The sequence below is a fragment of the Balaenoptera borealis genome (assembly GCF_965194805.1).
Source record: "Balaenoptera borealis genome assembly, chromosome: 11".
Classification (NCBI taxonomy): Eukaryota; Metazoa; Chordata; class Mammalia; order Artiodactyla; family Balaenopteridae; genus Balaenoptera; species Balaenoptera borealis.
In genome coordinates, this window is record NC_138868.1 from 75,391,770 (window position 1) to 75,416,923 (window position 25,154).

Here is a 25,154-nt window from a genome sequence, read left to right on the forward strand (position 1 = left end):
CCTCCTGCACTGTTGGTGGGAATGTAAACTGATACAGCAACTATGGAGAACAGTATGGCAGGTTCCTAAAAAACTAAAAATAGAACTACCATATGACTCAGCAATCTCACTACTGGGCATATACCCCGAGAAAACCATAATTCAAAAAGACACATGCACCCCAGTGTTCACTGCTGCACTATTTACAATAGACAGGACACGGAATCAACCTAAATGTCTATCGGCAGATGAATGGATAAAGAAGATGTGGTACATATATACAATGAAATATTACTCAGCCATAAAAAGGAATGAAATTGTGTCATTTGTTAAGACATGGATGGACCTAGAGTCTGTCATACAGAGTGAAGTTAGTCAGAAAGAGAAAAAGAAGTATCATATGTTAATGCATGCATGTGGAATATAGAAAAATGGTACAGGTGAACAGGGCAGGAATAGTGATGCAGATGTAGGGAACAGACATGTAGACATGGGGGATAGGGGACTGGAGTGAATTGGGAAATTGTGATTAAGGTACCTGCAGTACCATGTGTAAAACAGATAGCTAGTGGGAACATGCTTTATACATCAGGGACCTCAGCTAGGTGCTGTGTGGTGACCTAGGTGGATGGGACGGGGGCAGGTGAGAGGGAGGTCTAAGAGGGTGGGGATATAGGTATACATATAGCGATTCACATCATTGTACAGCAGAAACTAAGACAACATTGTAAAGCAACTATAACCCAATTTAAAAAAAAAATGAAAAAGGAGAAATTACAGCTGACACTGCAGAAATACAAAGGATCATAAGAGACTACTACTATAACATTTTCAACCAGTAGCCTGTTTATGTATATGTGAGTTGTAATAGTCTTTATCATTACAAATAATACTGCAGTGAATAGCCATGTGCCTATGTCGTTTCCTTCCTTCCTTTCTTTTTTTTTTCTTTCTTTCTTTCTTTTTTCTTTTTTCTCTCCCTCACTTTCTGCCTTTGCCCCTCCTCTCTCCCTCTCATCCTCCCTCCCTGGGTGTCTGTCTCTCTCTCTTTCTTTTACTTCTTTTCTAATAGCCTCAATAATATCAAAACTCAGAAATCATTACTGGTTTCTTATAATATGATCTAAAATAATGGTAGCTCTCTAAAATCACCTACTTTGAGATACCCATCTTTGGTCTTGAGGTTTGATAGATTGTTAAAGTTAAATAATTAAGTATTTTAACTTAAAAGTCATATTGTTAGAACTAAAAAGGGGCAGCATGTATGAGTGGTAATTACCAGGAGAAAGGAGAGGGAAGAAATTGCTAAGATAATAAATGATAAGGCAGGATGAGAAGAATCATGAGCAAGCAGGAAGGAGCCATATAAAGGAAGGTTATTTGGAAAGAAAGAAAGGAAGAAGAGATCCACAAGGATAAAAGCCCTAATTATGTGACCAGTTGTATGCAAATATTTTGAGCAGTGGACTGAATAATAAAATATCCAGCTATCTCCTTCTCAATCTCTTTTTCTTATTGTGATATTTAAAAAAATAATTTTTGTGTTTCTGCTTCCTTAATTTAATTTACACTGGACCAGATATCTGGTTAACCAGATAACTGTTAACTCTGGAGCCAGCCAAATTTTTCACGGCAGATTTCAAGGATTATTTGTAGTGTTCATAACCTAAGGTAGCTAGAGTATGAAAAATATAACATTTTGTTCTTACTCTGAAACCTTGAAAGGGATATTTATATTGAGATGACTGATTTCCTGTATCAATTTGACAGAGAACTGCTACTCAAGAGAACATCAGTGACTACAGGTCTTTTCCTTCCCAATCCACTCATTTCATTCACATTTAAGTGCTCTTACTGTGTGGAGAAGTTTCCTGATGTTGTTTTTCAGTATTCTGATTACACTTATACCACTTTTCTGGATCCTTATAATTTCCAAGATATTACTTTGTATTCACTTTCTTCACAGAATTTCTCTCTCTCTCTTTCTCTCTCTCTCTCTCTATATATATACATACACACACACATATATATATATCAGAACAATTTGGCAATACATAGATGGAGTATTTAGCTGGAATGGAGTGTTCTGGGTACTGATTTTCACCCTTGGATGTGTCATTTCTGTGGAGTATTCCCAGAAGTACATAATGGTTTTCTCTAAAACATTCTCTGCTTGTTACCTTTTTTCAGCAGCCTCATCTCTGCCTTACGACTGTGTGAACGAACATATGGGCTTCAATGCTCTTTTCTTATAGCAAATAGAGTAAAGAGTGACTGAAAAATCATTCTGAACAGACAAGCACACAATGTGCTGGGTTAAATGAGTTTAGTGAATTTTAATGCCATTTCTATTATATCGAAATAAGCTTGGCACTGGGGACGTTCTTTGTTTAGAAAAGACTGAGAGAACAGGGGTTTCTGTGCATTTTCATCTGAGCAGAGGGAGGCCCACTGAATGCAGAACAAAGTCAGAGGGAACTGTTAACTGGAGATTAAGCTCTAACAATCAAGCTGCTTGCCAATAAATTTCAAACCCATCTATGCAAGTCATTCAATAATAGCAGACTTGCAAAGCAATTAAAGTCAGCCCTTCCTGTTTAATTTTTGCAAAATGGGGCTGGGCTGCCTGAGCTTTCATTTGCTGTGAAATAATAAATGAAATGAGCCAGGAACATACTGATGTCTTGATGAACACCTAGTGCCCTCTCACAGATTTTTTTTTTTTAAACTTAGGGGAGGAGTGGACAAAACCTTACTAGCAAAAAAAGTAAAATGGGAGAACCTGATTAATCAGCGTCACTGTTTCAAACCAAATCAAATATTTATTTTACCATCTACAGCCACTTTCTTTTGCACATTTTTTCTTTTTTAACTGATTTCAAAGCAACGTTATAGAAATATTTATGTTTAGCAGAGTAAGTAAATTACTTTGTCAGACATAATCTAAGTTTACCTGTGTAGTGTCCCACCTTCCCCTCACCCAACTCCAATTTTTCTGTCTGTATCTAGTAATTCTTGCCACTCAACTTTTGAGGGAAATTGGGTTAAAGTAAGTGTGAGATATGGTAAATTGTATTTAAGGTTACAATTCTGGATAATGCACTTAATTATGCTGATCATTTGAGTGGGTAAATTATTCCACAAGTAAACATTTTATTGTATATTCTCTGAAGTTTACATTTTATATGTCTACACTCATAATGCAATATATGCATGTAGTCAGGTTATTACAAGTATAGACTTTCTCATTCAGCCGATTTTACTTTCAGTATCAACTCTGCCACTAACTGGCAATATTGTGGTTTTACGTACAAAACTTAGTCTTTGAGACTCATTGTGTATATCTTCAAATTGGTTATAACACAATACCATAAATAAACGAGATAATGCTTATAAAGTCCTTAATTCAATACCTGCTGCAAAGTTAGTTCTCAGTGTATATTTTTTGTGTTTAATCTTTACATACGTATACCTTTATATTTTGTAAAGATGGAGTTATGTTATATATACTGTTTTATGACTTACCATTTTTACTTAACTGTACATTATAGATCTTTTTGAATAATGTGAATATACAGTGCCTAGCATCATAAATTTTATTTATCATAATTTTAGTATCTGTCCAGTATTTCAATGTACAGATACACCAGTATACAATGATAAAAGAATAACGTGAAGGTAAAAATTTCTACTCAAAATTTAAAAATTTTGTACACACTTTCAAATTCCCCTTCAAAATATTTATATGAATTTCCATTTAATAAATAGTTTGTCTCAGTATAAATTCATTGAAACAAAAAGATTTTTGCCTTATTTCAACTATATCTGTAACAGCTAAGGAATATTAACTATATTTTGAATGAAATCTACAATACATTTCTGAATCTGAAACTATAGCTATAGTAAACTCTGCCAAAAAGTTAATATAGTAAGTCCCATACATATGAACTTTCAAGTTGCTAACTTTCAAAGATGGGAATGTGCATTTGCATGTCCAATCACGTTAAGTTAGTTCACTAGTCTGGCGTACAATGTCACATGCGTGCATCCTCTACAAGTAGGTGTGCTTTTGTGTACTCTACTGTACAGTACTATATAGAGTACAGTAGTACAGTATCTTTAGTACAAGCCCAGGATATCTGGAAGCAAGCATAAAAGCAGCAGTGATGTAGCTGGTACTGCTAAGATGTAGCAGCGGTGATGTAGCTGGTATCTCCTATTGCTAATGATCCTTCAGCTCTACCATCTCCCACCTCCTCTCCCTCCTCCAGTTCATTGGATACCAGCCACTGTATGTCAGCTGTTGTACTTTTCAAGGTACTGAACTGTAAAATTAAAAATGTTTTCTTTATTTTTGTTTGTTTTTATTTATTATTTGTATGAAAAGTATTATAAACCTATTACACTACAGTACTATATAGTCAATTGTGTTAGTTGGGTACCTAGGCTAACTTTGTCGGACTTACAAACAAATTGGACTTATGAATGTGCTCTCAGAACAGAACTTGTTCATATGTAGAGGACTTACTGCATTGCATAGTCAAATTAAAATAGTAGTTATTCTCCAGAAGTATTTATATTTCATATTTTTCTAAAATTATGAGTAACTCATTTTAAAGCAAAAGATAATTAAAAGTAAATACTGTCCAGGATTTTCTCTTTAAATAGTTAACTATTTGTTCTCCACAGGCAGAGAAAATAAGTATGCTGATTAGTAAAAATTTGAATATATCTTAAAAATAATGAATTACCTATCAAGTTTGTGTCAGAGTGAAGGAAACATTGTAGAGAATGACAAGTTAGGAGACAACTGCTCAGAAATATGTGAGTCTCTCTTGCCGTAGACTGAAACTAAAGTGTTACTATTGTTGAGTATTCCCTCCTTACGGAGGTCAAGACTCATCAATGTGGAGGCTGAGGTCAAGAGAGCAGTTAAACTTCCCCAGGATGGGGCAACCACCCCTATTCTCAGAATCCACTGTGTGTTCCTCTATCTTTGTGCTTATAACATTACATTAAAATTATCTGCTCTTATTTATTTTTTCCACTAGACTATATGACATCTCATGGATAATCTATATTTAATCATATTTGTATATTTGACATCTAGCACTTACATTCTGAAATGAATTAAAATGAATTGAATGGTTGTCTAAATTAGAGATCCAAGAACTGTGGTGCTAATAATATATTTCTATTACTTTAAAATTGTGTAAATACTGCCAGTGACTAAAGACATTGATAATACATAATAGGTTGTGGATATTGTTGTAAAGGAACAAGGTATAAAGAGAGACTATTAAACTTGTCACTAAGAGATATAAATTTCAGCTCCATCAGTTTCCTAGTTAAACATTGGACACCCTTGATCTCTCTCTTCTTATAGAGTTGTTAGTTTAAGGTTTGGCTTTTATAGTTTTAAGACTTATAAGGCACTTTTGTAAAGCGGCCCTACATAAAAAGTAACCAGGAAATGATAAGGTAAGTTTCACATATTTATAATACCTTGACTGAGATACAATATAGACCAGTTTTTAAACAAATTCTCAGACTGTAAACAAAGAATTAGAGTAGAAAGTCTCGTCAAAACAACAAGTCTAAAAATAAATACAAGGGTAGTGTAACAGCAGAATATGGAAGGGCATCTACAATTTGTACAAAGCCTACCATTTAAGGTTCAGAATTAGGTGATTACTTTTATTATGTTATTAAAATTATGTTTGACTATGATTTAACAGCAATTCAAAGTAAAGGTGGCTTCAATAATACATGAGTTTATTTGCCTCTTATGTACGAGTCTAGAAGTTGTTCATTCCTGCTAGAATGCTAGCTCTGTTCTATGCGCTCCTCAGGGACCCAGGCTCATTATATCTTTCCATCATCTCCAGGGTGTACCTTAATTCTCACGGTCCAAGATAGAGCCTCTAACATTATGATTATAGTTCAAGAATCAGGGACAAAAAAAAAAAAAAAAAAAGAGAGGAGAAGTCTCAAAAGGGAAGCATCAGTTGATCTTTAACTAAACCTGAAACCTAAACTAAAGACTGTTACATAGATAATTTTGCATAATATAAAACCTGACACTTAGCCAAGAAAGTCACATGTAGTCACATGTAAACAGATGAATTTCTCTTCTGTTCTATAAACAGATGAACATTCTATTAATATGGAAGACATGAGGAACAGGTATAACAGTACAACTTTTTCCCATAATCTTACTCTTTGGTTACCTCAATATTCATGTGCAGCATTCTTTGTTCACATAGACTGTACTAACTACCTTAGGAGAAAAATACCAATAAAGTCTCATCCAGTTTCTGCCTCCAGCTCAAAGTTCAGAGCTTTTGGGTGCCACACAATTTTTTTCTATTAGATGTGAATGTGGTTTCTCCCGGTCCAGACACCTCTGAACCAAAGAACATGAAATCTACTTTCCACCATATCCATCCTACCCAGCATGTGATGGTGATGGTAGGATAAGAATAAGACAACTGAAATAAAAACTTCCACCTGGAAATGAGGATAGGCAACTAGCATTCATTGTCTACAAAAACTATCACATCTTGTTGGGTAGAAATAGAAATACTTGTATTTTTAGTAGTACAATTTATTTTGTGAGTTCATCCAGACTTTTCTTGTTCTACACTGTGGAACAAATAATCTTGTTCATTGCCATAATTCCCAGCTCTCTTTTCTCGGTACTTACTACATATATTTTACCTCTATAAGCAAAAATAAAGTTATCATTGAAGAGTATCCATTTCTGTAATCTTAACAACTTTAACCATCTCCTTTCTGCTGGTGCAAAATTGAGGCTCCAAGCATTGCATTAGAGGTATAAATCAGGCTTTTACTGATTAGACCTATAGCTTCTTTGGCAATATAATTTCCCCCAAATCGTAGAAGGCATACTTGCAAATAACCACAGCCGAGATCTTGCCTAGACCTACTTTTAAGCTTTAAGTTTCTTATATTTTTTCCTTTTAGCATCTGTAGTAAAGTAGCAGCTTTAACTTGATCTTTGCTACTGCACTCATCTCCCTCTGTTTGACAGGGAAATATCAGTGAAAATTTCTTTTAAAAAAAGTTTGGGGCAATAGTTATCTCCTGCTAAGGATTCCTCTTCATTGTCATTGTTTTTATGTGTGCTTCAGTTTGGACTCCAGATGCAATGAACTTTTCAATCCTCCAAGATTCCAAATTAGTTGTACTCTCTTCATCAGCTTAGATTTCAGGCTGCAGAGAGACAGACTCTCACTTGACAAAGCTATAACCCCTTCCACCTCTGTTGTCAGTTAAATTGGTTCTAGCCTGAGTTTTTCTCTATTTGTAGGATTCAGTTAAAAGCTTAAAAAAATCATCATTTCCAGGTTCTCAGATCTACTTCACATAGAATAATATTGAATTCAAATGTTGAAAAAAAGTGTTTGAAATGAGATACAATATATTTTTTCTCTCTTTCATAAACAGATGCTAGAGGTAAGTGGTCAGGATAAGGATGGGGACTGGAGTCCATGGTGTCCTCAAGGATCCAGACCTTATGTAGCTTTATAGGAAAAATTTAATCCTATCCTCACCACTTTTTAAGGATACCTTCCCATCACATCCATGATCCAAGCAGTAAGATGTAAAAAACAGGGTTAAAAAGTGAGCAAAGAGCATGTAACAAATATTTGAAGTAAATTTTCCAGAAGCTGATATTTCACATTTCTGTGAATTGGCCAGAACATAGTTATGTGGTCTCATATAAATGTATTGGAGGTTGGTAACGTAGTCTTTGCTTTCCCTGACCACTTCCAGGTTAAAAATTCTTATCATTATGGAAAAAAAAAATCATGAATACTGTGGAAGAAAGCTTTCTCTGTCATATTAAATAAGCCACAAATGGCACCAATCAGTTTTCTTCTGATTGTCAATTATTCCTTTATTTATCCACTATATTGTGAATTAAGTTTAATTATTCAATTAATTATAAACAAAATTGGGCATCATTAGGCATATGTAAATAAGTAAAAGCAATCACTTCATTTCTAAGCTAATCGCTTACTCTTATAAAACATTAATTATTCTATCTTCTGAAAAACAAAAACAAAGCAAAACAAAAATCTTTTTTTCCCTTCAGTGAAATAAAACAATTCTTTTATTTGGTCTCTATTTGAACAAGAATACTACTGGAAATCAGCCTGAGGCGTTTTTTCTTTCATATGATTGATCAACTCCCATTTTGTATTTTTCCTAACTCCGTCCTTAAACCCTGATGCACTTTATCATCCTGTATACCATGTGGTACTCCCCATCATCTCACTTTCTGACTGATATTGTTCAATAGGAAAGATTCCCTGCTGTTATCTTTTTACAGGAACACCTATTACTGTGCTGGAAAGGGCAGAATGTACAAATCTTATTTTCTTTACTTTCACTTCTCAACAGATTAGAAAATCTCATTGAACAATTTCTAATATGAAGAACACTTGACATTTTCCTCAGTTTTAAACTGGCCCTCATTTATAATATTTCTATCATGAGTTTAGATCTGTCAGAGACTTTCACAAAGAAGTATTAGAAAAAAATAAAAGTAAGTAAGAGAACTGTTGCTTAGCGCTTCCAAAAAGTCATGTATTATAGTAGGATAAAAGAAGCTGAGCAAGAAGCTGACCATTTTCACTATAATGGTCAAGAAGAAATCACCAACACCAAGGATAAACTGAAAAACCTAGGGACCTGTGTTATGTCATTCCCTCTAAGAAACAATCTATCTGGAACTGGGAGACTTGTTCCTACACTCAGATCAGTGTTTAGGACATATTTATCCAAATTTTAACTCCAATGACTGAAATCCATTTTCAGCTCAACTGTTTATAAAACTGTTAAAAGTCACACAAAAAATACAAGAGTGATATCATTGGTTTCACGGATCTTCTGTGTCTCCTTCCATCTTGACAAGTCCTACACACTAAATGCTTTCATATAGAGTAAAACAATTCTAGAGAACTAATGATTGTTAGAAGAATTTCATTTTCTGCTTTAAAATTATCCACATGCATTTTCTGGTTAAAAGGGAGATATTTCTTTATTAAAATGAGGTTTGCAATATATTTTCCCAATATTTTTTGTTATTTCAGACTTTGATCTTTTATGCTATTATTAATATATCGTACATTGGCATTGAGCATTGTTTTTTGAAGAGTTGGAAGTATTTACTTTGTATATAAATTAAGGATGATAATAGAATCAGAAGTAAATATTTAGTACTTGAATCTGTCATTCTCTGTAATAAATGGTCTACACCAGGGGTCTCCAACCCCTGGGCAGAAGGCTGGTACTGGTCCACACCCTGTTAGGAAAGGGCCGCACAGCAGGATGTGAGCAATGGGTGAGTGAGCGAAGCTTCATCTGCTGCTGTGCATTGCTCCCCATCGCTCACATTACCACCTGAACCATCCTTCCCCCACACCCCGTTCTGTGGAAAAATTGTTTTCCAAGAAACTGGTCTCTGGTGCCAAAAAGGTTGGGGATCACTGGTCTACAGAACTGACATAATTTAGATAACTTTATTTTTACGTGTAATCTCCAGTATACCTTACAATATTATAATAATCATGCCTGATGTTTAAACAGGCATGATAATGATAATTTAGTACCATTTTATTTATACACTTTCAAAATACACATAAAATATAAATAGGCAATCTCGTCATTGTATTGGATGGAGACATAGATTTTTATCAATCTTTATATATTTCTAATCACAGAATAATAATTCTAATGCATAGAATCACAGACAGAAAGATATTTTGTAAAGACTTCAATTTGTGTGCTTTAATAAAGTAGATTAGAGAGGAATTTTTCTTCATGGGTCACATTCAGATTCATGAGATAGGCTGCCCAATAGAGATAGGAGACCTATTCTGACAGAAGTTCTATAAAATAAGGTTTTGAAATTAGTTGTTTTGAAGATACCACCTAGGGTGTCCCTGCTCAGGCACTAAGGTACAAAAAAGATAATATTATTGGTAGGAGTCGTCAGGGAATGGGTTCATATGTTATTTATCTTTATATTCCTGATTTAAATTTTAGCTCAGTGCCAAAAACTTAGTGTTGCCTCAATAGCTGATTGATGACAATACAAATAAGTGATTCTGCATGTGTGTGCACATGTGCTGTGTTTAAGTCAACAAACGTGCGTATGTAACCCATTATAAAATACACTACCCAGATGTGATTCTATTCAACTACTAATCTTCCCATTATAGGAATGAGTAAAATTCCTACAATGGGAAGGATAACCTTCAGCCCTGTTCTTAATCAAACTGCTAACATTTGGATTGAAGTCATTTATTTTTAGCCCTGCATTTATTTTTACTCAGATAGCTATCTTTTCTGTATGAAGGTTTCTCCAAGAGAATTACATTAAAAAAGAAGGTCTTTAGAAAATCTAAATGTCAATATGGAAAGCTGTAATTACTATTCCTACTACTTCTTTTGCATGTCTTCCATTACTTTTCTTATCTCTTTATATGCTGCACATTTTTCTCTACCAGTTCAGAAGTTTCATCTCCAACATATTGTAATTAGTACATTCTAGTAATAGTATATGGAGATTAGTTTCCTCAATGCTACAATAAGCAATAAACTTTGCTACTGTGAACTTTCTTATATTCTCTTTTTCAGTCATTTTCCAAAGCTCTTTTTTCCTTGGTCATGAGTATCTTGTGACAGGTGTAAAATGACCTGGTTCATTGATAATTCTTAAAATTAGCCACATAGCCATGGGACCAAAGACCTTACTGGTGACTCATTATTTTGCTTCCCACCTTGGCTATAGTGATCAAAAGTGATATGGATAAGTGAAATAAGTCAAGACCAATACTAACATCATTCCTCTATCATAACTTTTCTCTCCACTAAAAACCTTGGGTCTATGTTAAACCTTCTGTTTTCTCTCAACTAAAGGGAAGATTTATTTAACTTGTGTCTAGGGGAATGCATATATTTTCAGTTAAGTTCTTTCTATTAGAAAACCTGTTCTTTTTGGAAACAATAGAAATCATTTCAATCTTCTCCTGTCTCCTTTAAGTCTTTCTCACCTAGCCTGTGAAAGTTGTTCTAATTCATATTTTCAAAAACAATGCTTAATGTTCAAACAGCAAAACCCTTATCCTAATCTTCATCAAAATATCAGTCAACTCAGTGGTAAAATAAAGCATAGTTGTGTTGATTAAAGGAAAGGAAATTCCATATGTAAAGCACATTTACAGAGGTGAGCATGAAGTCATATTCAATACAATGGCAGCTATTATTTATAAGTAGATTACAGGAACTTCTAATCAAAAACAAATATTTTCAAGTAAAGATTCACATGATTATCTACAAATGCATCTTTTGTTCGTGTGTGTGTGTGTGTGTGTGTGTGTGTGTGTGTGTGTTGGCTGATGGTTGTGAATAACAGGAAAATATTTCAGTTAATAATAATATATTTATACATTGTATTCAGATAAATCACTCTCAGGTTTAAGGATAAGACATTGAATGTTGTTAATGGTAGCTAACAGGAAATTTCCCCCCATATTCAAAAGTTATATTCCTGCATTTGTCAAGACTGAAGTAAAAACAAATTTATGGTCTTGACATTAACACTTCTCTTTAAATACTCCTGTGACTGCTTAGTCGTGTATAGGTTTTAAGTCTTAATTTTGTGCAGTTTAAACGATTTTATATTTTGACAAATTTAAATGCATGGCAACAGTACACCAAAAAAATCTTATAAACTACTGTTACAGAATCCTTAGATGTTCTAAGGAATTATTTTTTATGATGGAAGAGCAAACTCATTTCACCCATGACACACTTTTCTCCTTTTATTCCCTTGTTCTTCTATGCATATGCCTTTGAGGCAAAATGTATAACATCATTACGTTTTTTTACAAACAAAACTTAGTTTAATCTTCTAATTTGTTAAGTTTGTCCAGAGATTCTAATGGATACATGCTCTCTGTTTTCCACGGAAGTTTTTATTATGTTGACTTTGTATTTATTTTGTAATTCTCCCTTCTATTTTTCCCATTTTTCTTATTTATCACCAAGAATACGTCTCTTTCCTCTGAAATTTTCATTGAGTCTCAACTTTCATGACTTTTTAAAAATTAATTAATTAATTGATTTATTATTTATTTGGTTGCATCAGGTCTTAGTTGCAGCACGTGTGATCTTCATTGTGACATGTGGGGTCTTTCATTGCGGGGTGCAGGCTCAATAGTTATGGTGCAAGGGCTCTCTAGTTGTGGTGCATAGGCCCTAGAGCATGTGGGCTTAGCTGCCCCATGACACATGGGACCTTCGTTCCCCAACCAGGGATCAAACCCATGTCCCCTTCATTGGAAAGTGGATTCTTAACCACTGGATTTTTAATTGTTAATCTTCTGGTTAATGACTTAATCATTTTGTACCACCATGTAAAACAAAACTTCCAAAATTTTGCCCACTTCAATCATGTATCCTCTTTAGTTGTCTCACAAGAATTTTGTAACATGAATTTTTCCAAATCTATCTTTCATATAAACATTTTTTTCAAGAAGTTAAAATAGTTCCATATTTCTTATCCTATATATCCCAAAGGCTTCTGTGTGGATTTCAAAGCCCTGAATCATTTTTTTCCCAAATTGCCTCTTTCCTCTTATTATTCAGTATCCATATCCATTCTATCAATAATAAGGTGGACTCGTTAGTCATCCACATAGGCCCATGGCAGACATTGGCTAAGTACTCCCAATCCTGATTATTTTTTCTAAGTACATATAAAGTTATTTCTCAGGCTCCTTTGCAGTTAGATCCAGGTCATGTGAAAGAATTTAGCTAACTGATGTATCTAAATGTGATGTATACTAATTGAAGTTTTGGTCCTTATTATTTCCAGAGATATCTTTGGTTGATTCTTTCTCCTACCCATGCTGCTAGAAGTTAAAAATTTTTAAATGAAAAATATGCTATGATGGAGGAATTTGACACCTTCAGTTAACTGGTCAGAAGAGAGACGTCTGAAAGATTCACCTGACGTATAGGACTGTGACTAAAATGAGAAATAAACTTTTATTTGGAAAAGCCACTGATTGTTGTTGTTGTTAAAACTGCCAGAAGTGTTATCATTGCAATGTAATGTCAAATCCACCTCTTGGCTCCTATTAGTCCCTTGTAGTAGTTGTACTCTTTGATGGATCATTTAATGCATTTTTTTGCTCGTCTGTCTTTTAGATTGACTTTTAGACTGCAAACACCTGAGAGCAATATCTATGGTTTAACTCAGATATATAATAGTTTCTCTCTCTCTCTCTCTGTATATATATATATACTAATTAATTAACTCTGAATATACAGAACTACATAACTCTCAAGCTCTGTTAAAGAAACTATTCCAGTACTTCCAATTCAGGTCAGTCTTGATGTAACAACTTTAAGAAATGGACAGACATATAGAACAACTGCTTTTAGAGTTTGGAGAACAGCCAGCACAGGAGTGTGATCTCAGAAAAGAAAACAAATAAGGAATGTCCTATGATTGCTCTAGTTTAGCACTTGGAGAAAATGTCCAGGTTGCAGTCAATCATCAGTCAGCCTTATCATCTTCCTGATTTGAAGAAACGCAGTTGCGATTTAGAGAGCACAAAGAATCTAGAGTTTGCATGGCACAACAGAGCACAAGAGAGGAGATATTAGGAGAAAGACAGGGAGAGAGAAAGAAGCAACTATGGAGACCTCTAGAGAGTACTCTTCAAGTCTTCAGTTGAGTGGTGAGAAGTAAATGTATGTAAAGAGCCATCTGAAGGAATGGATAGAACAATCCTTGAGGTTCAAATAAGGCCAGGAAAAATTCTTGTTCCTAACAATCAAAGTGGAAAAGACTTGTAATTAACATGTCATCAGAGTATGCAGAAGGCTATTGTCTCAGTAGTGGATAAAAATTAGCCCTAGACTAAATGTTGCTGTGGTGCTGTCTAAAAGACCCTAAAGAGCTTCCTCAAAAAGACCAAACTCTTTCCAAATAGCTCAACTGCATCCAAGAAAAAAAACCTCAAAAATATTTAAAATAATACAATAAGATCCAGCATACAAAAACATAAAATGTTCAATTGTTAGCATGCAAAAAGATAAAATATTAAATTAAAATATAATTTAAAAAAATTACCACTCTTGCAAAAGAAACAGGTAATTACAACTCGTGTGAAAAGGAAAAATCAATTGAAACTGATCCAGAAATAATTAAGTTGATAGAATAAGTATTCAAAGACATTAAAATGTATTGTAATTATATTCCAGGTATTCAGGAAAACTAGAGCATATTAAATGGAGGTATGAAAGGTGTGTAAAGAGCTCAACTGAGAATATAGAATTCTACAGATTTTTATTTTTAAACCTTAAATTTAGGAAACCACTGGCTTGGATTTAAAAAGTTAGATTAGATACAGAAGAAGAAAAGTTTAATGAACTTCAAAATATAGAAGTAGAAACTACTTAAAATGTAACACAGATGAATAATAACTTAAGAAATTTGAATACAGTATCAGTTAGCTCTGAGCCTAATATATGTATAATTGGAGTAAAGATGGGAAAGGGAAGAAGGGACAGAAAAATTATTTTAAGAAACATCATCTGAAAATATTTAAAATTTAAGATTAAATATAACCTTCAAAATGCAAAAAGCTCAATGAGCCCTAAGCAAAAAAGACATCAAGAATATTACATTGATGTACATCATATTCAAATTGGTTAAAACCAATAATAAAGAGAAAATTAAAAGCAGTTAAAGAAAAAAGTCATGTTACATATAAAGGAACAAACAAGAATAGTAGCATGTCAGAACCATGAAAGCCAAATACAGTGAAACAACATATTTAAAGTCTTGAAGGGAAAAAAAAATCTAGGAATTTAGACTGCTTAGAAATAAAATAAAATAAAATAAAATAAAATAAAATAAAATAAAATAAAATAAAACATAAAATAAAACAAAATTATATCCATATATATTTAAGTAAAGGCAAAATAAAATTTTCAGAAATACAAAAGCCAAAATAATTTATTTCCATATATTTGCACAAAACTTCCATCCATTACATGTATAAAAACTTTACTGTATACCTGGAGAATGAAGATGGAAAAAGTAGATATTTTGTTTCTTAAAATTGTTCTACACAGTATGTTATGATTTTCTCCTCTTAAACTGAAAAAAAGAGAAATAGCATTCTAACTATATTTAGTTTGGTCAATTTCCCTCTCTTCTTCTAGTAGTTAATGATGTGTATTTTTAAAGTAAATATTGTTTGAGCTAATAATCTTTAGAATAATAATTTTCTACACTCTTTGGAGGAAATAAGCCAATCAGTGAAAAGACTCCACTTATGTTTTAACCACTTAGGAGTAGACTGAAGCATCTGAGGCCAAACTTTGTGATGGACAAAATAAAGGAGTGATTGAGCTAGAGCCCTGTAAGGAGGCAGACATCTCGGTGGTGGACATCTTGCTTTTATCACATGATGCTTTAGGATTCATCAGGATCCTGTTGATTTCCTCAAAAGAAAAAAGCCAGATAACAAAAAAATGGAGCCCACTCCAAAAAAAAAATTCATTTTCTAAATGAAGTATTACTATTACAATGAATGCCAGTAATATCTATACAGAGAGCAACAACAACAACAAAAATCCCAGAGATGGTAAATAAGTATTGACCAGAGGTGGGAAAGAATTTGAGGAGGATGAGGATGGAGGAGAAGAGAGATGTAACTTCTATTGTTTCCTTTGGTATACATTATACTCAAATAAAAATATTTTAAGGTGCCTTTTGTGCTTTAGAGATTCTTAAATTTTAGAATTATATACTAATAATTAATTGAAATAGATGCTCTAAGGTTAAAGATTATCTAAAACTATTGTGCCAACAATACAACAATTTTCACTGCTCCCTAACTTGTCTGAATTTTCCTATTTTTCTTTCCTGCATATATCATATATTCTTCAAGGGAAAAATCATGTTTTATATATTTGTTTATAAACATTTTGCTAGGTGTATATTTATGTATATAAATAATAATAAAACACAACTAATGTAAGTCAAAAAACATAGGAATGAAAACATGTATACCACTTTGAAATACAGGATAATATCAATTAAGGGTTAGAAAATGAGTACTTAATTTATATATTTCCTAAAGAATATGAGTAACTCAATCATATGGAGCATAAAATGAAGTAGCAGCCAGTCCAGCGTTCCTATGATTATTTTAGGAAAAAGTCAATTTGGTGCTTAGAACTCAAAATCTGAGTAAATTATGATGATAAAAGATTTTATGGTCTTGAATTTGACAATATAAAAGTGTAATATAGGGGCTTCCCTGGTGGCGCAGTGGTTGAGAGTCTGCCTGCTAATGCAGGGAACACACGTTCGAGCCCTGGTCTGGGAAGATCCCACATGCCGCGGAGCAACTAGGCCCGTGAGCCACAACTACTGAGCCTGCGCGTCTGGAGCCTGTGCTCCGCAACAAGAGAGGCCACGATAGTGAGAGGCCCATGCACCGCGATGAAGAGTGGCCCCCACTTGCCACAACTGGAGAAAGCCCTAGCACAGAAATGAAGACCCAACATAGCAATCAATCAATCAATCAATCAATCAATAAATCTTAAAAAAAAAAAAAAGTGTAATATAATTTTGAATTTTGCTCAGTGTTATGAGAAAAATAGTCTAATAATAATCTTAATAGATGTGTTTGAAAAAGAACAATGAAGACAGGGACTTCAGAAGAATTGGGGAAATGGGGATGTTAAAGGACTCTAGAAAAATACTTAAAGAAGAAGACGAGAATCTTGATTTGAAAGTAAAATAAGAAATTCAAAATATCTGGCTTTGATCCTAGGTTCTACATATCTGAGACACATAAACCTAGAGAATTTATTTAATCTCTCTGTTTCTTGAATTCATTATAGATACAAATATATTTTAAAATAGAATTTATTTAATAGTATTAGGAGAATTAAATGAATTATCACATGCAAACTATTTAGAGTACTGATTAACACATGGAAGTAATTTCATGAATGTTTGTCATTGTTAATATTGATTAAAGGTATTCTAGGTTGCTATGTTTTAAGATTTTTGATTTGAGATAAAAACAATGGTAACTCTCACACATACAACTTGTATATGTAGTACAACTGATATTAGCTCACGAAAATGGATAATTACCATTTCCTCCAAACTATACCATTCAATGACATCACATAAATTGTTCAAAATCATCTATAGTTGGAGTATTTATACCACAGATATTGTCAAATATTACAAATCAGGTTTTTTTTTTTTCATTTGTTTTTGTTTGTTTGTTTGTTTTTATTCCTTTGGAGAGTAGTTTGTTAAAAATTTGCCAGCACACGGCTGGTTATATGAATCACTGATGAGAAGGGGCACAGTGATGCCTATATTTCACCACAAAGAAACAACCCAGACAACAAAGCTGCTGGGGAAGGTGAAATGATCAAGGCCACATGTTCAGTGTGGTAGGTGCCAGTGGGCTTGCAGAAGCAGTGAGGAGATGAAATCCAAAGCCCACAGAATTGAAAACTCTCAAGAGATTCAAGATGGCAGAGAAGTAGGTGGACATAGAGTTCATCTCTCTCCACAGATGCATCAGGAATACATCTACAGATGCAACAATTCTTGCAAAACACCAGCTGAAAACTAGCAGAAGACCTTGGACACTGGAAAGGACTATAAAGATCCCTGCATAACTGGCTAGGACAGAGAAAAGAAGGGAGAAGGAGGAGGAGAGGAAGTAGGATGGGACCTGTATCCCAGGGCAGGGAGCTGAAGCAAAATAGAGATTCCCGAATTTGCGGAAACCCACTCTCTGATGGAGAAACCCCTCATCAGATGGGGAAATCTACTAGGACAGAAGGGAAGCATTTGAGGCTGTTGCAAGTGGGTGAAACAGCCTATCTGTGGCAGGTGAGACAGAATGAGAAATACACAGACGGTCTGAACCATGGCCTTACATGACCCAGACTGGGACATGTGTTCACAGGTGTTCAAGGAGGCTGGGAACTGGTGCGTGGGGCTTGGAGAACAGGTCCGGAGTAAGAACTGCTGTTGGCTGTGGGGAGACTGACTGAGGGGACAGGAGGGAGGAAATCTGCAGCAGGGAATGCCTATGGAGGAAGACTGGACTGCCATGGAAGCAGGGCACTACCGCTGAGTCACACACAGGGGGCAGAGCCACTATTGTAACCTTTCTTTCCCCACACTCCAGCACCTGCCAACGACAATAAAAGAAGCCAGCTCAGGGCTGGCTCTTGTGCACTGGATGCTGACCAATAAAAAAAAAAAAGCTCTCTTAGGGCCAGCCCTCCCACACCTGCTGCCAGGTGCCAGAAAAAGCCCAGCCAGGGCTGGCTGTCATGTGCCTTATTCCAGGTGCCAGAAAAGGCCCTCACTAAGGTCATATCTCTTGCGCCCATGGCCACCAGCTTCCCTGCACATTTGGCACTGCTGGGGCTTCTGAGATCCAAGCAGTCTTACCACCTCTGTGCCTGGTCCTCACAGGACCAAGAGCTCTAAGGCAGCCTCAGGACAGACTCCTGTGGGTGGACCACACACAGAGGTGGGGATAAAACCAAAGCTGAACCCCAGGGATGGGGTGACTAATGAAGAAGATTGAAAATCTTTCCATCAGCAATACAAGCTGCAGATTAGATCCCTGTGATCAGCTAGGTAGACCCTGCATCTATGGAATATTTGAGTAGGCAATGAGTGTTCCCACAAATGAAAACGGTCTAGCTCTAGCAGCTGTGGACTTTAGGGGCAAGGACATGCAGGAATTGGGCCAGATCAGAGTCTGAGTGGTGCCCACAGGGTCCACAACAGGTCCAGAGACCAGCCCAGAGGCAGAGTAGAGCCTCTTGTGGAGGCAGAGGTGGGCTGTGGTTCACAGCATGTGCAAGGACATTTACAGTGGAGACCTCAGGGAAGCATAATTATTACTATGAATTTTATCATGTTTTGATTCATTCTGTTGTTGGTTCTGGCTTCTTTGTTTTTGTTTCTTTTTCTTACTTTCTTTTTCCTTTGTTTGTTGTTTTAGTATTTTTTTTTATTTAGTCTTTTGGGATATTCATGTTTTAGAAGATATTTTTATTTTTATTTTTTAATTTATTCTATTTTTACTCTGCTTTTCTGTTGTTCTGTGTTCTTTTCCCTTATTTTTTTCTTCTTTTTCTTTAATATATTTTTCTTATATTTCCATTTCTACTTTGCTTTTCTGTTGACCAGTGTTTTTTCATTTTTTATTTTATTTTATTTTTTTAAATAATTTTTACCAGTTAGTTCTGTTTCCTTGCTTTATGGTTCAGTTGGCACACTACTTTGGTTTTATTTTTAGGTTATGTGTTTTTGTTAATTTTAATCCTAACTGTTTGATTTTGTTTTTGAGTTCTATTTGTCTGGCTGTTCTCTTGCTTTTTGTTTTATTTGGCTCTGTTTTTGTTTCTTTTACGTGTGTATGTGTTTCCTTGTTTCTGTTTTTTGTTTGCTTGATTTTGTTTTCACCATTTCTCTGGGGTTTTGTCTTTTTTTTTTTTTCTTTGTTTAGTATATTTTCTTTTTTTAATATTTCTACTTCTACTTTGCTTTTCTGTTGTTCTGTCTTCTTTCCCCTTTCTCTTTTCTTTTTCTTAATTTAAAAAAAAATTTTTTTTTGGTTCGTTTTGTTTCTTTGCTTCATTCTTCAATTGGAATTCTGCTTTGGTTTTGTTTTTGGTTTTATGTTTTTGTCAGATTTCTTTTTAATTGTTTGATTTTGTTCTTGGGTTCTTTTGTTTGTCTGGTTGTTCTCTTGCTTTTTGATTTATTTGGTTCTGTATTTGTTTCTTTTGTGTGTCTGTGTGTTTCCTTGTTTCTGTTTTTGTTTGATTTTACTTTTTACCATTTGTCTGGGGTTTTGTTAGTCTTTTTTTTTTTTTTTAAGTCCCCCTATTGCTGGGACGAGTCACTTGCAGGGTCTTGGTCCCTCAACCAGAGGTCAGGCCTGAGGCTTTGTGGTGGGAGCACCAAATCCAAGACTCTAGACCACTAGAGAATTCCTGTTCTCAGGGAAGATTATTCGCCAAGACCTCTCACGGGGGCCTCTAAATGAATCCAAGAGCCGGCTCCACTGAACTGCCAACAGCTCCCAGCGCTGGATGCTTCACACCAAACAACAAACAAAACAGGAAAACAAACTCACCCATCAGCCCACAGGCTATCTAAAGACATACTAAGCTCACAGACACCCCAAAACACACCACTTGACATGGCCCTACTCATTAGAGGGAAAAGACTCAGCTCCACCCACCAGAATGCAGGCAAAAGTCCCTCTCACATTAGGAAGCCCACACAAGCCACTGTTCAAAACTCACCACCAGGGGCAGAAAAAGAAGAAAGAGGAACTATGACCCTGCAGCCTGGGAAAAGGAGACGTCAAATACTGTAAACTAGAAAAAATGAGAAGACAGAGAAATATATTGCAGGCAAACAAGCAAGATAAAAACCCACAAGACCAAATAAATGAAGAGGAAATAGGCAAAATTACTGAAAAAGAATTCAGAGTAATGATAGTAAAGATGATCCAAAATCTTGGAAATATAATAGAGGAAATACCAGAAATGTTTAATAAGGACTTAGAAAAACTAAAGAACAAACAAACAGTAATGAACAACACAATAACTGAAATTAAAAATACTCTAGAAGGAACCAAAGGCAGAATAACTGAGGCAGAAGAACAGATAAGTGAGCTGGAAGATAGAATGGTGCAAATAACTGTCACAGAGCAAAATAAAGAAAAAAACGAAAACAATGGAAGACAGCCTCAGAGACCTCTCTCTGGGAAAACATTAAGTGCACCAATGTTCAAATTATAGGCATCCCAGAAGAAGAAGAAAAAAAGAAAGGGTCTGAGAAAATATTAGAAGAGATTAGTCAAAAAACTTCCCCAAAATGGGAAAGCAAATAGTACAATGAAGTCCGAAGTGCAGAGAGTGTCATACAGGATAAACCCTAGGAGAAACACACTGAGACACATGTTAATCACACTAACAAAAATTAAATTAAAAGAAAAAATATAAAAAGCAGCAAGGTAAAAGCAACAAAAAGCATAAAAAGGAGTCCCCATAAGGTTATCAGCTGATTTTTTTAACAGAAACTCTACAGGCCAGAAGGGTGTGGCTGGATATTTAAAGTGATGAAAGGGAAAAACCTACAATCAAGATTACTCTACCCAGCAAGGATCTCATTCAGATTCAATGGAGAAATCAAATGGTTTACAGACAAGCAAAAGTTAAGAGAATTGAACACCACCAAACCAGCTTTACAACAAATGCTAAAGGAACTTCTCTAGGCAGGAAAAACAAGAGAAGGAAAAGACCTACAATAACAAACTCAAAACAATTAAGAAAATGGTAATAGGGACATACATATCGATAGTTACCTTAAATGTAAATGGATTAAATGCTCAAACCAAAAGACTGGCTGAATGGATACAAAAACAAGACCCATATATATGTTGTCTACAGGAGACCCACTTCAGACCTAGGGACACATACAGACTGAAAGTGAGGAGTTGGAAAAAGATATTCAATGCAAATTGCAATCAAAAGAAAGCTGGAGTAGCAATACTCATATCAGACAAATTAGATCTTAAAATAAAGACTATTACAAGAGACAAGGAAGGACACTATATAATGATAGAGGGATCAATCCAAGAAGAAGATATGACAATTGTAAATATCTATGCACCCAACATAGGAGCACCTCAATACATAAGGCAAATGCTAACAGCCATAAAGGAGGAAATTGACAATAACACAATAATAATAGGTGACTTTAACACCCCACTTACACCAACGGACAGAGCATCCAAACAGAAAATAAATGAGGAAACACAAGCTTTAAATGACACGTTAGACCAGATGGACTTAATTGATATTTATAAGACATTCCATCCAAAAACAACAGAATACACTTTCTTCTCAAGTGCTCATGGAACATTCTCCAGGATAGATCATATCTTGGGTCACAAATCAAGCCTTGGTAAATTTAAGAAAATTGAAATCATATCAAGCATCTTTTCCAACCACAACGCTATGAGGCTAGATTATCAATTACAGGAAAAAAAACTGTAAAAAATACAAACACATGGAGGCTAAAAAATATGCTGCTAAACAACCAAGAGAACAGTGAGGAAATCAAAAAGGAAATCAAAAAATACCTAGAAAAAAATGGAAATGAAAACACAACCCAAAAACAAAGGGATGAAGAAAAAGTATTTCTAAAATGGAAGTTTATAGCAATACAAACCTACCCCAAGAAACAAGAAAAATCTCAAATAAACAACCTAACCTTACACCTAAAGCAGTTAGAGAAAGAAGAAGAAGAACAACAAAATAACCCCACAAAGTTAGCAGAAGGAAAGAAATCATAAAGATCAGATCAGAAATAAATAAAAAAGAAATTAAGGAAACAATAGCAGAGATCAATAAAACTAAAGCAATCAGAGAAGAGAAAGCCATAAAAGGAATCCAAATCAGGAAAGAAGAAGTAAGACTGTCTCTGACTGCAGATGACATGATACTGTACATAAAGAATCCTAAAGATGCTAACAGAAAACTAGAGCTAATCAATGAATTTGGTGAAGTAGCAGGACACAAAATTATTGCACAGAAATCTCTCACATTCCTATACATTAATGATGAAAAATCTGAAAGAGAAATTAAGGAAACATTCCCATTTACCATTGCAACAAAAGAATAAAATACCTAGGATTAAGCCTACCTAAGGAGGCAAAAGACCTGTATGCAGAAAACTATGACATTGATGAAAGAAATCAAAGATGATATAAACAGATGGAGAAATAAACCATGTTCTTGGATTGGAAGAATCAACATTGTGAAAATGACTGTACTAGCCAAAGCAAGCTACAGATTCAGTGAAATCCCTATCAAATTACCAATGGCATTTTTCACAGAACTAGAACAAAAAAATTTACAATCTGTATGGAAACACAAAAGACCATGAATAGCCAAAGCAATCTTGAGAAAGAAAAACAGAGATGGAGGAATCAGGCTCCCTGCCTTCAGACAATACTGCAAAGCTCCAGTAATCAAGACAGTATGGTACTGGCACAAAAACAGAAATATAGATCAGTGGAACAGGATAGAAAGCCCAGAGATAAACCCACGCACATATGGTCACCTTATCTTTGACAAAGGAGGCAAGAATATACAATGGAGAAAAGACAACTTCTTCAATAAGTGGTGCTGGGCACCAGGACAGCTACATGTAAAAGAATGAAATTAGAACACTTCCTAGCACCATACACAAAAATAAACTCAGAATGGATCAAAGACTTAAAGGTAAGGCTAGACACTATTAAACTCTTAGAGAAAAACGTACACAGAACACTCTTATGACATAAATCACAGCAAGATCCTTTCTTACCCACCTCCTAGAGTAATGGAAATAAAATAAAAAATAAACAAATGGAACCTAATGAAACTTAAAAACTTTTACACAGCAAAGGAAACCATAAATGAGACAAAAAGACAACCCTCAGAAGGGGAGAAAATATTTGCAAATGAAGCAACTGACAAAGGATTAATCTCCAAAATTTACCAGCAGCTCATGCAGCTCAATATTAAAAAAACAAACAACCCAATCCAAAAATGGTCGCAAGACCTAAATAGACATTTCTCCAAAGTAGACATACAGATTGCCAACAAACACATGAAAGGATGCTCAACATCACTAATCATTAGAGAAATGCAAATCAAAATCACAATGAGGTAGCATCTCACACCAGTCAGAATGGCCATCATCAAAGAATCTAGAAACAATAAATGCTGGAGAGGGTGTGGAGAAAAGGGATCCTCCTGCCCTATTGGTGGGAATGTCAACTGATACAGCCACTATGGAGAACAGTATGGAGGTTCCTTAAAAAACTAAAAATAGAATTACCCTATGACCCAGCAATCCCACTACTGGGCATATATCTGGAGAAAACCATAATTCAAAAAGATACACGTACCCCAATGTCCATTGCCACACTATTTACAATAGCCTGGACATGGAAGCAACCTAAATGTCCATTGACAGATGAATGTATAAAGAAGATGTGACACATATATACAATGGAATATTACTCAGCCATAAAAGGGAACGAAACTGAGTTATTTGTAATGAGGTGGATGGAGTTAGAGTCTGTCATACAGAGTGAAGTTAAGTCAGAAAGAGAAAAACAAATACCAGATGCTAACATACATATATGGAATCTAAAACAAAAGGTACTGATGAACCTAGTGGCAGGGCAGGAATAAAGATGCAGACATAGACAACAGACTTGAGGACACAGAGGGAGAAGGGGAAGCTGGGACGAAGTGAGAGAGTAACATTGATATATATATATATATATATATATATATATATATATATATATATATATATATATACACTACCTAATGTAAAATGGATGGCTAGTGGGAAGCCACTGCGTAGCACAAGGAGATCACGTCGATGCTTTGTGATGACCTAGAGGGGTGGGAAATGGAGGGTGAGAGGGAGGCTCAAGAGGGAGGGGATATGGGGATATATGTATACATATAGCTGACTTACTTTGCTGTACAGCAGAAACTAACACAACATTGTAAAGCAATTATACTCCAATAAAGATATAAAAACAAACAAACAAAAAAACTAAAGAAAACTTTCTTAAACTCATACCAAACCGTTACATCTTACCCATTTTGTGGCATTGAAAAATGATTACCTTTTCTGATTAATAAAAAAATGAAGACTTTTTCTGATTAATAAAAAAATGAAGATTCGTGAAGACCTCACAGTGGCCTGGTAGTTCTAGACCTGAGATGTGGTCCAGAGCACACACAGAGGTGAATCTGCAGATCTCACCTCCAGCTCTGGCAGGGTGCAGAGAGAAAGAAACCAGACTGAGGAGTTGATAGATGACAGCTAAGCCAATTAAGACTTGGAAGTCCCCAGACTGCGTTGTCCCTTCACTCCCTCATCTGACATTAGTGGACACAGTGAGAAGACAGTCATCTGTGGACCAGGAAGAGGAGCCTCAGACTCTGAAAGCGCTAGCAAATAGCAACTT